Source organism: Gossypium arboreum, chromosome 12 (genome assembly GCF_025698485.1).
Source record: "Gossypium arboreum isolate Shixiya-1 chromosome 12, ASM2569848v2, whole genome shotgun sequence".
NCBI lineage: Eukaryota > Viridiplantae > Streptophyta > Magnoliopsida > Malvales > Malvaceae > Gossypium > Gossypium arboreum.
The window spans coordinates 18779893-18793741 of NC_069081.1; the positions used below are offsets into that span (position 1 = coordinate 18779893).

At 39.0% G+C, this 13849-nt stretch overlaps 1 non-coding gene across 1 annotated transcript; it reads left to right on the forward strand.

Annotated features, from left to right (window-relative positions):
* Window positions 1-13451: 13451 nt before the first annotated feature.
* LOC128286009 (small nucleolar RNA R71) lies at window positions 13452-13558 on the forward strand. Its single transcript, XR_008276556.1, has one exon. It is a non-coding gene; the product is annotated as a small nucleolar RNA R71 (small nucleolar RNA).
* The last annotated feature ends 291 nt before the right edge of the window (window positions 13559-13849 follow it).

Below are 13849 nucleotides of genomic sequence, written 5' to 3' on the forward strand. Positions count from 1 at the left end.
CCGAATAAATATGACACCTCTCTCCAAACAAGTAATGTCGCCATATTTTCAAGGCGAACACTATGGCTGCTAATTCAAGGTCATGGGTCGGATAGTTTCTCTCATGCGATTTTAATTGTCTCGACGCGTAAGCCACAACTCGACCTTCTTGCATCAACACACAACCTAGCCCAAGCAAGGATGCATCATGTAGAATAACAAACTCCTTGCTGGGACTCTACTGTACTAGCACCGGGCCTCGGTTAAACAAGTTTTTAGTCGATCGAAACTTTCCGACGGTGTTCGACCATTCAACTCAACATCTTTTGAAGTAGTTTTGTCAACAGTGCAACTATCATCGAAAAGCCCTTTACAAAACCTCGGTAGTATCCGACAAGTCCCAAAAAGCTCCTAACTTCAGTAATATTCCTTGGAGGTTTCCAATCGTGTATGACCAAAATTTTGTTTGGATCCACCACGACACCGATGCGGACACCACGTGCCCCAAAAGCTAACCTCTCTCAACCAAAATTCACATTTTATGAATTTTATGATAATCGCTTGTCTCGTAAAATTTGTAATACTAATCTCAAATGCTCGGCATGTTCAGCTTCACCTTGTGAATAAACGAAAATATCATCAATAAACACAACCACAAACTGATCCAAGTATGGTCTGAATACTCGATTCATTAAATCCATAAATACCGCAGGGGCATTAGTGAGCCCAAACGGCATCACTACGAATTCTTAATGACCGTATCTCATTAAAGCGGTTTGGGTATATCCGAATCTCGAATCCAGAATCGATAATAACCCGATCTCAAATCTATCTTTGAAAACACCGAGGCTCCTTTAGTTGATCAAACAAATCATCAATACGCGGTAACGGATATTTATTCTTTATTGTCACTTTATTCAGCTGACGATAGTCGATGTACAACCTCATGGTTCCGTCCTTCTTTTTCACAAACAATACTGGTGCACCCCAAGGTGAGAAACTTGGTCGAGCAAAACCTCTATCCGTCAATTCTTGCAACTGAGCTTTCAACTCTTTCAACTCGGTTGGTGCCATACGATACGGAGCTATCGAAATCGGCGTAGTCCCAGGTACAAGCTCAATGCCAAACTCTACCTCCCGAACAGGTGGTAAACCCGGTAATTCTTCGGGAAAAATGTTTGGATATTCACAAACCACCGGCACAGATTCGGGTTTCCTTTCTAACTCTTTGTCATCAAGTACATACGCAAGGTATGTTTCACACCCCTTTTTCACATATCTCTAAGCGGTCATTGAAGATATTATCGCTGGCACCCCCTTTAAATCAGTAGACTCAACTTGGACTACTTCATTATTTGTACTCCTCAAATCAATGGTTTTCCTTTTACAGTTCACCACTGCATCATATACGGTCAACCAATCCATACCCAGAATAACATCAAATTCGTCAAACGGTAAAAGCATCAAATCAGCCGGAAAACAGGATTCTCGGATTATTAGAGTGCATTTCTTACACACTTTATCAACAAGTACGTATTGACCCAAAGGATTTGACACTCGAATTATGAACTCAGTAGACTCGACAGATAGAGTCTTATTGGATGCTAAGGTTTCACATACGTATGAATGAGTAGAGCCAGGGTCAAGCAATGCAATCACACTATTATCAAAGAGAGTGAAAGTACCAGTGATAACATCAGGGGAGGATGCCTCCTCTCGTGCGCGAATGGCATATGCTCTAGCAGGAGTACGGGTCTCGGTTCGAACAGCCGTATCAGAGGCCCCTCTCTGACTGCCACCCCTACCTCCTGAAATTCTCGGTGGTCTACCTCTAGCTGTCATTCCACTAGGTCTTGCACCTTGCATCCTATTCTTCTCATCAAGCTCCGTGCAATCTCTAATGAAGTGGTCCTTTGAACCGCATCCGTAACAGGCCCTGTTAGTAGACTTACCCCAACATTCACCTATGTGTCATCTTCCACATTGGGGGCATTCAGGTTTCTCTTGGCGATTATTGCCCACACTAGCTACCGAAGTAGCTCGGGAGTCCGTCGATGGTCGTGCTCTAATGGAAGTTCCCGCAGTAGTCCTCGATTTATTAGTGTCCTCCCTGAACTTCTTTACAGCCGAGAACGGAGCTTTACCCATCGATCTTTTACGATAGTCTCTAGCTTCAAATTCAGCCTTCTTCTTCTCCTTTCCAAGTTCTTCCGCCTTGCAGGCTCGTTCAACTAGTGTTACGAATTTTTTTATCTCCAAAATACCCACTAGTAGCTTTAAATCTTCATTCAATCCTTCTTCAAATCTCTTCACATAGCAACCTCATCAACCACACACTCCTGGGCATACCGACTGAGTCTTACGAACTCATGTTCGTATTCAGATACTGTCATACGGCCTTGCTTGAGTTCCAAGAATTCCTTACGCTTTTGATCGATGAACCGTTGACTAATATATTTCTTTCGAAATTTTGCTTGGAAGAAATCCCAAGTAACTCGTTCGTTTGGGACTATGGAAATCAAGGTCCTCCACCAATAGTAGGCTGAGTCTCGCAACAAGGATATAGCACACTTTAGACATTCATCGGGTGTGCATGACAGTTCATCGAACACCCGAATGGTGTTATCAAGCCAGAACTCGGCCCTTTCGGCATCATCGGTAACTATGGCCTTGAACTCCTCGGCTCCGCGCTTCCTAATCAAGTCTACAGGTGGTTTACTCAGCCTCACAGGATCAGTAACTGATGGCATTACGGGCTCTTGGGGTGGATTATTCAAATTCGGGAATGGTTGGACAGCCGGAATGGTTCGGGCATATTGCGCGACCCACTCATTCATCATGGTGAAGAAGGCTTGTTTTGCCCCCTCATCCTGATTATTTGCAGATGACTGAGGTTCAACAGGCGGTGTCCCTTGCGCAGGAGCAGCCGCTACACTTTCAACGTCATCCGCTAAGGGTCTCTCTACCCCGGGTTCCATTTGCTAATCAAAACAAAAATTTTAACCGTCAGAAGTCATCACATTATTAAGCACTAACATTAAGGCATGTATAGCTAGACTCATACACGCTATGGTAGTCCTAGAACCGACTAAACCATAGCTCTGATACCAAATTTATTGTAACACCCCGTACCCGAGACCGTTGCCGGAGTCAGACACGAGGGGTTCGCAGACTTAAATCACTTATTGCACAGTCCATTTTAAATTTCTAGACGAGCTGGCTAACTGCATCACTGTTTCCTTAAAAATCATATCTCGAGTTCCAAAAGTCGAAAACCAGTTCCGTAAATTTTTCCTGAAACTAGACTCATATATCCATCTAAAAATTTTTTCTAGAATTTTTGGTTGAGCCAATTAGTACAGTTTATTAGTTAAAGTCTCCCCTGTTTCAGGGTTCGACCACACTGACCTTCAGGCATTACGACTTGGATATCTCCCTGTACAGGGCCTCAATACTGATACCGTTTGTTTCTATAGAAGCTAGACTCGAAAAGGAATCTGTAAATATATGGAACAACTTCTAATTATCTCTGGTTAATTTATAATGAATTTCCAAAGTCGGAACAGGGAATCCAGAAACCGTCCTGGCCCTGTTTCGCGAAAACTTAAATATCTCCTAATATATTGTTCATATGATCATTTCGTTACTTTCGTATGGAAATAGATTCGTTAAGGTTCGATTACATAATTTATTCACTATTTAATTCCATTCCTACTATTTTTAGTGATTTTTTACATCCACATCACTCCTGCTATCAGCATCCATTTTTAAGGTAGACTTTACCTATTACATAGTTTCCATGCCTCTTAATGAACATATACATTCAAGATGACTATAACATTATGCTCAAAACGTATATAAGCCATTTTCGCATGGCTATCCAAAGTTTTACATACCAAATTTCAACAAAACATAATAGCCTATACATGCCGAAATGTTCTCCTAGACCAACTAAGAAGAAAATACCAAAAGTTGCTAGTCGGTGTGATGACTTGATGACGGTCCCGAATAAGCAAAAAGTCGAGTCCAAGAAACCTAAAATAGGTGACAAGCAAACACCGAATGAGTATATAACTCAGAAGTCATAAGCATTACACTACCATCCATTAATAAAATTTTCACAAGAGGAAACAACGAAATGAGGCTAAGTACTCCATCCATACCGAACTATGCCATAGTTTCTTAGACCTTACGATTCAATCTCATTCCAAGTCCTACATTGACATTTCATACGCTATTCAATAGAATAATTGAGGCATTTCCATACATCATTTTATTTTCGTTATAATCATACAACTAAGCGAACTTTCACCTATTCCACGATGAACCTTATGTACGTGACTTCAATTATAATCATCACATAGGTTCAAAACTTACCACGCTCAACTCCAAATATAAACATAGCACCTATTAGCCATGAACTCAAGGTACTTACCCTTTCCGCTGTTCGAAATCGACTCGGTAAGGTCGCACCCTTAATATAAATAATTGATAGAAAATATATATATAATGGGTTCGCACACATAGTGCTTAATAATCAACCACGCACACTTAGTGCCATGTACTTTAAACTCACACACTTAGTGCCATGCATTTCAAGCCCGTACACTTAGTGCCAATCTCACAACCGTGAACACTTATTGCCCGCACACTTAGTGCCGAAAACCAGCCACTCTATACGCTTCACTTCCTTTTTACATTCGACAATTCATCTTTACATACATATACATTTGTATATATTTCATCTCATTAACCACAATTGCATAGGTATTACGATCATTTAAATCAATACCAACTATATGCTTAATGACTTACCTTGTGTTGGGTAAAATAATTCCAAGTCGGCTACTCGATGACCTTCGATTTCCCCTTGTTGGACGCCTCTCCTTTAGGATCTTGAGCTTAAACAAATAAATTAACTCATTCAACCGCTTTGCTACATATATTGGTATTCACATTTTAATGATTTTATGACATACGGAACGGCATGGTAAAATTTTTATCTTGCTGCCTTATGTTCTTAGCTATTCGACTAATAACCATATGCTATCGCCCTACTATCAATAATTCAATCACACATGCATATATATATATATATGTCCTAATGTGCAAAGCTTAGACTCAACATCACCTATGCTCTTAATTTGATGGCGAATATGCATACATATATACATGATATCAACTATACTATCATCTTTAATTCACCTAAACACAAAATTTCATCTCATGAATACTTGACCGAATTCTTCCTAATCTAGCATGGCTTCACATATATTTATAACATCCTACAAATCCACATATACCACATTTCTACATAAATTTTCTTTTACTTTTCCACTACTTCCATTCACAACATCAAAAGCACCATACACATGTATCATTACAAAGCTTCACACTTAGCATGCAAATGACATCAACACAAATCCACCTTAGCCGAAACATAACTCATCTTCATGCCTCATCACCACAACATCAAACATCAACCAAGAAGACAACACCCATGGCCGAATATCATCTCCATCCCATAGCAAAGATTTAAACCATGGGCTAGGTAGAACTCAAACTAACAACTAAAAACATGCATGAATCTCATGGACAACATCAAACATACCTTAGTCTAGCAAACTACCATAGCTGATTTTCTCAAGCTCTCCCCTTCTTCTTAGAACATTCGCCAAGGAAGAAAAATGTGAAAGGATGGAAACTTTTTTTTCCTTTGTTTTCATCATATTCCTTTTTTTTTCATTATTTTATTCTTTCTAACATAACCACTAACCCAACATGTTTGCAACATGTTTCCACTCATAGCATGGCCGGCCACCATGCTTAAATTTTGGGTAAATTGACATGCAAACCCATCATTTTCACAACATGCATTAATAGACCACTTTACATTTGCCTAGCACATTTCTAAATTTTCTCACACAAGTCCTATTTGATAAAATTCACTTACAATTAACAAAATCCAAACATGAAATTTTCACACATGCATATTTACATATAATGAGCATCAACTATGACGGTTAATTATTTTTATGACTCGATTTAGCGGTCCCTGTGACAGCCTTAAAACGACCCTAGTCGGAATGTGGTTTTGGGACCACAAAATCGAGGCATAAAAATAATTTAATATTTATTTTGATGCCTATAATATGTGTTAACTCATGTGTGACATTTTTGATGTTTTGATTTAGAGTTATAAATGTGAATTTCACTAGAAACGACCTAGTAGAAAACTTTGAAAGTATGATGGGGAAATGTGTGATGACTAGTTGATCATGCATGCAAAATGAGGGTTTGCATGTCAATTTCCCTTTAATTTGCTAATGGCCGGCCATGACAAAGATTATGGGCAAAACATGTCATAGACATGTTTTGTTGGTGCATCATGGGTGGAAAAATAAATTAATGAGAAGGGAAATAAAGAAATGAAAAAAAAAGTGTGAGTAGTTGTTTCCTCCCCATTGCCGTGAATGTAAGAAGAAAAACAAAAAAAAAAGTGTCCATCTTTCTCTCATCTTCTTGGCTGAATGAAGAGGAAGAAATAAGGGGAACTTACTAAAAGAAATTCGACATTCTTCTTTAGCTAGTAAGAGGTAAGTTTTGAATTGTTGATTTAGTTTTATGATAGGTTAAGTTAGTAATTGGAGGCACTCTTAGTAATGTTAAGAAAGTTGGAGCTTTTATGGTGGTTTGGGCATCATGCCGTGAATCTAAGTGCTAACATTGGAGGTCACTTGCATGTTGTTTGGGTTAGAAGGGGATGATAGTATGGAATGAAGATTTTGAATAAGTAAGGTTAAATTTAATTTGGTATAATCGGCCATATAGGTGTATATGTTTGTGAAAATATATTTTTTCTTTTTTGTTAACTCTTTACAATCGATTGAAGGAGTAATATTGGCTTATAAGGTTGAGTTGATTCATGATGTTGTATATTAGGATTAAAAATACTTGAGACTAGGTTAACTTAATAGTGATAATACATTCGACCTTGAAGCATTAATCGAATAATGGTTGAGGTTTTGATATTTTGAACAAGGATAGTTGTGATATGTATGATGAATTACTAGTTAGGTCAAGGGGAAATCACGAAATAAGCATAGTTGCTTTAGTAACAGATGCTGGCAGCAGCAGTGACTTGAGATTGAAAAATCACTAAAAATAGTGGGAATGGAGTTAAATAATGAATAAATTATGTAATCGAATCTCGATGAGTCTATTTTCATATAGAAGAAACGAAGTGACCAAGTGAGCCGTATGTTAAGAGATATTTAAGTTTTCGTGAGACAGGGCCAGAACAGTTACTGGAGTCCCTGTCCTAACTTTGGAAATTCATCGTGAATGGACCAGAGATAATTAGAAGCCATGCCATATATGTACAGATTCCTTTTCGAGTCTTGTTTTTGTAGAAACAAACGGCATCAGTATTGAAGCCCTGTACAGGGAGATATCCAAGTCGTAATGTACAAGGGTCAGTGTAGTCGATCCCTGTAACATGGGGGACTTTAACTAATAAACTATACTAATTGGCCTGACCAAAAATTCTAGAAAAAAATTTGTAGATGCATATATGAGTATAGTTTCAGGAAAAATTTACGGAAATGGATTTCGAGTTTCAGAACTCAAGATATGATTTTTAATGCGACTCGTATGCAGACTGGCAGCTTGTCTGGGAAATTTCTAATAAGTGGTTTGAAGTCTGTTAACACCTCGTGTTCGACTCCGGCGATGGTCTCGGGTTCGAGGTATTACAATTTAAATTGGTATCAGAGCTATGGTGGCCTGGAGCTTGTGCGGGAGCTGGGACGTGGCCTGGGCAGCAGCAGCAAGGGCGCGCAGGTGGGGCGCTAGAGCAGCAGAATGCGACCTGGGCAGTTGCTGGAATGAAGCTGCAGGTGCACCAGTGGGAGCTGGGTGCTGATCGGGTCGCGCATCGTGATGCTGCTGGGTGTTTGCCGACTAGGCTGCTGGAGCTAGGGGTGTTGCGGCACAAGGTGTTTTGGTTTTTGGTTGATGCATGGATGGGAGGTATAAGGTGGTATTTATAGCATAAGTAATAGGACTTAAAATAGAACTCTTAGTCTAATTTAATAATTTAAGATAAGAGTTTAATTCTAATCCTACTCAAATTTAACAGCAATTAATAATTAAATATAAGCATATAGAATTATCAATTGCTATTAATTATTAAGATAAACATAAAATAAAAATTGAAATTAAATTAATCCTAATTCTAATCTAAGTTGATAAAAATTAATATATAAATTATAATGAATATAATTATATATTAAAGTGTATCAAATTATTAATAATGTTAAAAAATAAAAATAAAAAAATATTTCTTCTAGATGCCTTTAAAAAAATATTTACAAAGAAAGGCACCTAATTTTCATTATTTACAAAAAGAGCAATCAAACTTTAAAAATAATTCAATTTAAGTCCCTAGACTCAATGAAAATTAAAAATTGAGTTGCAAATTAAAAATTGGATCAAATTGACCCTTTTATTTAAAAAACAAAAATTTATTTTGTTGATTAGGGAAAAATTTCTTAGAAAATTATGTTAAAATAAATTCCCAAGAAAGATTGGAGGGGTCACAAATGGTCCCACTTGAGTTCCACCCTCCTAGATAGAATTTATTTAAACATACTAAACCCGAAAAATAGACCCTAAATTATTTATTAAACAAAACACGAAAAAATATTAAATATCTGATAAAATGAACGAGAAGTTATCCCGTTCGATTTTATTCCCCCAATAGTGTTTCAAACGCTGAGCATTAACTTGAAAAATACCTCTCTTACCTTGGAGTTCAACAACTCCGTATGGATAGAATATGTAAATTGTAAATGGACCGGACCAACGTGATTTTAGCTTACCTGGAAAGAACTTCAATCTCGAGTTGAACAACAATTCTTGCTGACCTACTTTAAATTCTCGAACCCGGATGTGTTTGTCATGCCATTTCTTGAGTCTCTTTTTGAGTAATTTGGCATTTTCATATGAGAACATTCGAAATTCTTCTAACTCGTTGAGTTGGAACATCCTTCTTTCTTTTGCAAGCTTAGGATCTAAGTTGAGTCGTCGAAGAGCCCAGTAAGCTTTGTGCTCTAACTCCAAAGGTAGATGACATGCTTTACCAAAAACTAGCCTATAGGGTGACATCCCTAAAGGTGTCTTGTACACTGTCTTGTAGGCCCATAAAGCGTCATGTAGTCTTTTGGACCAGTCCCATCGACTCGGGCAAACTACTTTCTCCATTATTCCCTTGATTTCTTTATTTGCCAGTTTAGCTTGTCCATTCATCTGTGGATGGTAAGCCGTTGCAAACTTGTGTTTCACCCCGCACTTGTCTAGTAACCATTTTAACCACTTGTTCACAAAGTCGGACCCTTCATCAGTAATGACGGCCCTCGGGGTTCCAAACCTCATGAACACGTGTTTCTGTAAAAACTTCATTATAGCCCTAGCATCGTTTGTTGGATATGCCTCTGCCTCGACCCACTTGGACACATAATCTACTGTGACCAGTATATACTTGTGACCAAAAGACGAAGGAAAGGGCCCAAGAAAATCAATACCCTAAACATCGAATAATTCAACCTCAATGATATTTGTTCGAGGCATCTCATTTCTTTTGGTGACATTTCCAACTCTTTGACATCGGTCACAACTCTTTACATATGCATATGCATCCTTGAATAGTGTTGGCCAAAAGAATCTGGCTTGCAATACTTTGGCTACAATACGAGTTCCTCCGAAATGACCCCCACTTGGGGCTGAGTGACAGTGGTATAGAATCTGCGATATTTCTTCTTCCGCCACGCATCTCCTAATCATCTGATCTGCACACTTTTTAAACAGGTATAGTTCCTCCCAGAAATAGTACTTCACATCGTGAAGAAACTTTCTCCTTTGTTGATATGTCTTATCATACGGCATTAAACCACAAGCTAAAAAGTTAGCAATATTAGCAAACCAAGGGGTATTATGGACATGACTTACCTTCAGTATATGTTCATCTGGAAATGTTTCTTGAATCGGTACAAGTGGAGAATTCCCTTCTTGCGGCTCCAATCTGGACAAGTGATCTGCTACTTGGTTTTCTACTCCTTTTCGATCTTGAATTTCAAAATTGAACTCTTGAAGTAGTAGTACCCATCGAATCAACCTCGGCTTAGCGTCTTTCTTGGCAAGTAAATATTTAATTACCGAGTGGTCTGTATAGACAGTTACCTTGGTACCTACAAGATAAGATCGAAACTTGTCGTAAGCAAATATGATAGCAAGTAACTTTTTTTCTGTTACCGTATAATTTAACTGAGCTCCTGTCAGAGTTCGGCTTGCATAGTAGATGGGATGAAAAACTTTGTTCCTTTACTGGCCCATGACAGCTCCTATTGCGAAGTCACTTGCGTCACACATCAATTCAAATGGCAAGTCCCAGTCTGGTGTGACAATTATGGGTGCCATGACTAATCGATTCTTCAAGTCATTGAAAGCTTTTAAGCATTCTTCATTAAATTTGAATATCGTGTCCTTCTCCAATAATTTGCATAAAGGTTTAGCAACTTTGGAGAAGTCCTTGATAAATCTTCAATAGAACCCAACATGGCCCAAAAAGCTCCTAACACCCTTTAAAGATGTTGGAGGTGGGAGTTTCTCAATAACATCTACTTTTACTCTGTCTACCTCAATCCCATGTCTTGTTATCCGATGCCCCAGAATGATACCTTCTCGTACCATAAAATGGCACTTTTCCCAATTAAGGACTAGGTTTGTCTCTTCGTATCACCTAAGTACCTTAGCCAGATTGGCTAAGCAATCATCGTACGTATCTCGAAACACTGAAAAGTCGTCCATGAAAACTTCCAAAAATTTCTCAACCATGTCAGTGAAAATAGACATCATACATCTTTGAAATGTAGCAGGTGCATTATATAAACCAAATGGCATGCGTCTAAATGCAAATGTACCGTACGAGTAGGTGAATGTGGTCTTGTGTTGATCTTCCAGTGCTACCGTAATCTGGTTTTACCCTGAGTATCCATCGAGAAAACAGTAGTAATCTCGCCCTGTGAGTCTATCCAGCATCTGGTCTAAGAACGGCAAAGGGAAGTGATCCTTCCTAGTTGCCTTGTTTAGCTTCCGGTAATCAATGCAGATTCTCCATCCCTTAACTGTTCTAGTCGGTATCAACTCGTTATTCTCGTTTCTTTGGTACGCACTGGACCGGACTTACCCATGAACTGTCTGAGATGGGGTAAATGATACCCGCATCTAACCACTTGATAATCTCTTTTCTCACTACGTCCTTCATGATGGGGTTCAGCCTTCGTTGTCCATCGATCATCCCTTTTTCACCATCTTCCAGGATGATCTTGTGCATGCATACAGATGGACTAATACCACTAATATCGACTATGGTCCATCCGATAGCCTTCTTAAATTGTTTCAGAACTAAGATAAGTTTCTCTTCTTGCTCAGTAGTTAACTCTGCTGAAACAATCACAGGCAGAGTAGAAGCATCACCTAAATAAACATATTTTAAATGAGAAGGTAATACCTTGAGTTCTAGTTTAGGTGGCTCCTCGATTGACGCTTTTGGCTGTGTAATCTCTCTCCTCTAAATCCAAAGATTCAAAATGGGATTGTGGATTAAATCCCTTTTGATTAGCTTCTAGCAAAGCTAAGTTTCCATCCTCCTCTTCATCACTTGGAGGGTTTGATGTCAAAATTCTTTCCAGAGGATCCTCAACAGAGTTGAGTTCCTTTTCCACTATTAAATCCTCTAAGTTGGATACTGCAGAACAATAATCTATTGTGTCAGGAAATCGCATTGACTTGAATGTTACCTGATCGTCCTGAACGCGCATAGTAAGTTCGCCCTTCTGCACATCAATAAGTGTCATTCTAGTTTCTAAGAACGGTCTCCCCAGGATAATTGGTACTTCATTGTCTGCTTCAAAATCTAAAATTACAAAATCAGTAGGAAAGATAAACTTATCTACACGTACCAATACGTTCTCGATTTTTCCTTCTGGATGTGCTAAGGATCGATCTGCTAACTGAAGTGTAACCGTAGTAGGTCGAACTTCACCTATCCCCAATTTCATAAATATCGACATAGGCATCAAGTTGATACTTGCGCCCAAGTTACATAGTGCCTTACCACAATAAGTTGCTCCAATGTTGCATGGAATGGTAAAACACCTAGGATCCTTTAGCTTAGGGGGTAATTTGTCTTGAAGATATACACTGCATTCCTTCGTCAAAGTTACCGTCTCAAATTCTCCAAGTCTTCTCTTCTTGGACAGGATATCTTTCATGAATTTTACGTAATTTGGCATTTGTTCAAGTGCTTCAACCAACAGGATGTTGATATGAAGTTGTTTGAGTACGTCAAGGAACTTCTTGAATTGGACTTCCTATTTTTGTTTCTGGAGTCTTTGAGGGTAATGTGGTGGAGGTTTATATACTGGAGTTGGTACTGGTTGATTTGTCTTTGGCAGCAATTCTGCTGCTAATGGAGTGGTTGGCTGATCAGAGTTGGCTGGTTCTGAGGTTACCTTTTCAGGTCTTGCAGGTTCTGGTTCTAGTGGAACAGGAACTTCAACACTCGGTTGAACTTCTTCCGAATCTTGAGCTTCAGCATGCTTCTTTTCAGCTTCAATGATGTTGGGCTCTACCATTTTTCCGCTTCTCAATGTTAGTGCTTTACAATGCTCCTTCCCTGGATTCTCGGATTTTCCATATCACTAGGTATAGCACCTTGTGGACGATTTCTAAGTTCAGTAGCAAGTTGGCCCACTTGATTCTCCAAATTCCTTAGAGTGGCGTCATTCTTCACCATGTATGCCTTTTATAAATTCTCTAAGCTATTGGACGATTCAGCCTGAACTGGTTTCTGAACTTGCTATGAAAAACTAGGCGGCTGGGTTTGTCTAGGTTGGGTATAGTTGTTACTGCCTCCAGCCCCTTGGTTACTCCAGGAAAGATTGGGGTGATTTCGCTAAGATGGGTTGTAAAAGTTGGATTGCAGCCCTTACCTTCCTTGGTTCTGGTTCTAATTACCTATGTAGTACATGGATTCTGGGTTTGACGGACATTCTTCAAACACATGTCCTTCCCCATAATAGACACAGGCTATATTCTCATATTGGTTAGGTGGTTGAGCTGTAAAACTGTTAGACCCATTAGTGGTAAGATTCTTTAACATTAAAGATATCGAAGATACCTGGGATGCAAGTGAAGTGAGAGAGTCCACTTTATGGATTCCAGCAACTCATCTTCCTGACGTTGCTCGATTGGTTGGCCACTGATAATTGTTACTAGTGATCCTCTCGATGATTTCACAAGCCTAATTGTAAGACTTAGATAAGATAGCAACGTTAGCAGAAGCATCTACTACCATCCTTGTGTGAGCGTTGAGACCATTGTAAAATGTCTCAAGTTGGATGCAATGCAGAATTCCGTGATGAGGGCACTTTCATAATAACTCTTTGAATCTTTCCCATGCCTCATACAAGGACTCATTATCCATTTTTTCGAAAGCAGTAATCTCATTTCTCAGCTTAGCAATCTTGCTAAGAGGGAAATACTTCACAAGAAATCTCTCTGCTAACTCTTGCCATGTAGAAATTGAGTTCGGTGGTAGTGGGTTTAACCAGGCTCGAGCTTTGTCCCCCAGTGAGTATGGGAATAGTTTTAATCACAATGCATCTTCGGGTACTCTGGCTAGCTTGAAAGAGTCAGTCACCTCCATAAACAATCTTAAATGAAGATGAGGATCTTCAGTAGGCATTCCACTAAACTGACCCACTGTCTGAAGCATCTGGAACATGACTGTCTTCAGCTCGAATTGTTG